Source organism: Elephas maximus, chromosome 7 (assembly GCF_024166365.1).
Source record: "Elephas maximus indicus isolate mEleMax1 chromosome 7, mEleMax1 primary haplotype, whole genome shotgun sequence".
Lineage (NCBI taxonomy): Eukaryota > Metazoa > Chordata > Mammalia > Proboscidea > Elephantidae > Elephas > Elephas maximus.
In genome coordinates this window covers 72,058,314-72,060,310 of record NC_064825.1, presented here as the reverse complement: position 1 = coordinate 72,060,310, position 1,997 = coordinate 72,058,314, and positions in this window count along the sequence as shown.

The following is a 1,997-nucleotide window of genomic DNA, read 5'->3' as shown; positions in this document are numbered from 1 at the left end:
TGCTGAAACCTGTCCATCATGGGTGAAGCTTCAGGTATTTGAAATACTGGTGGCATAGCTTCCAGCATCATAACAACACACAAGCCACCACGGTATGACAGACAGGTGGTGGTTTTATCATTTAAATCTCTGTAAGTAATTAAATCAATATAAGGTAATTGATTTTATAAAGCTAAAATAATAACAATGTATTTAGAGATTTATAACACATGTACATGTCAAATGTACGACAACAATAACACAAAGGCAGGATGAATTACACTGTTGTAAGGCCATTATGCTACAGATAAAGTGGAATAATATTATGTGAAAGTAGTCTCTGATAAATTAATGTTATATTCCATATACCCTAAAAAGCAACCACTAAAATAATGCAACAAATGACTTTAGCTATTAAGTGAACATAGGAGATAAAATGGAATCACAAAAAATATTTAATCCAAAAAAGTTAGGAAAAGGGAACAAAGAATAGATGAGACAAATTAAAAAGCAAATAGCAAGATGGTAGATTTAAAGCTGACCATATCAATATTCTCATTGAATGTAAATGGTCTAAGCACCCTGATTAAAAGGCAGAGTCAGAATGGATAAAAAAGCCAGGTACAACTATATGCTACGTACAAGAAACCTACTTTTAATAGGTTAAAAGGGAAAGGTTGGAAAATATATACCGTGCTAACGTCAGTCAAAAGAAAACTGGAATGGCTAATTTAATATCAGATAAAGTAAATTTTAGAGCAAAGAGTATTACTAGAGATAGAGTGTCATTACATAATGATAAAGGAGGTCAATCTGTCAAGAAGATGTAACAATCCTACATGTTTATGCACCTAATAACAGAGCTTCAAAATACATGAGAAAAAAAACCTGATAGAACTGAAAGTAAATATAAACCCGTTGCTGTTGAGTCGATTCCAACTCATAGCAACCCTATAGGACAGAGCAGAATTGCCACATAGGGTTTCCAAAACCAAAATCTTTATGGAAGCAGGTTGCCACATCTTAATCCCACAGAGTGGCTAGTAGGTTCGAACCACTGACCTTTTGGTTAGCGGCCGAGTGCTTTAACCACTGTACGAAGGCTCCTTTAAAGTAAATATAGAAATCCAAAATTATGGTTCAAGATTTCAACAAGATTCAATGATTGATAGAACAAGTAGATAGAAAATTATCAAGGATATAGAAGATTTGAACAATACATCAATCAACGTGACGTAATTGACGTTTATAGAACACCGCACCAAAAAAACAGCAGACTACACATTATTTTTAAGTTCACAGATGACATTTGCCAAGATAGACCATATTCTGGATCAAAAATGAGATTTTTCAATGAATTTAAAATTATTCAAATCATGCAAATATATTCTGTGATCACAAAGCAATAACAGAAAAGTATCTGTAAAATCTAAATTATTTGAGAACTAAATATCATAAATAAAGTACAGGTTAAAAAAATGACAAAGACAAAAACAAAAAACCAAAAAGGGCAATTTGAAAGCATTTTGAACTGAATGAAAATGAAACACAACATACCAAAATTTGTGCTGTTAAATTAGTATTTAGAGGGGAATTGATAGGACCAAAAGTCTATATTTGACTATATCCTTATTTTAGCCATTCTAATATGTGTTTTTTTTTTTTTTTTTAATATGTGTGTATTGGTATTTCACTGGGATTTTAATTTCCATTTCCCTAGTGGCTAATGATGTTCAGGATCTTTTCATGCACTTATTTGCCATCCATATGTCTTTTTTGGTGAAGGACCTGTTCCAATCTTTTGCCCACTTTTAAAAATCGAGTTGCTTATGTTCCTCAGTGTTGAGAGTTCTTTATATATCGTGGATACTTGTCATACATGTGATTTGCAAATATTTTCTCAGTGTATAGCTTGTCTTTTCATTCTCTTAATAGTGTCTTTTGCCGGACAAATGTTTTTAATTTTGATAAAGTCCAATTTAACAATTTTTAAAAAGATTTTATTTTTGGTGACATGT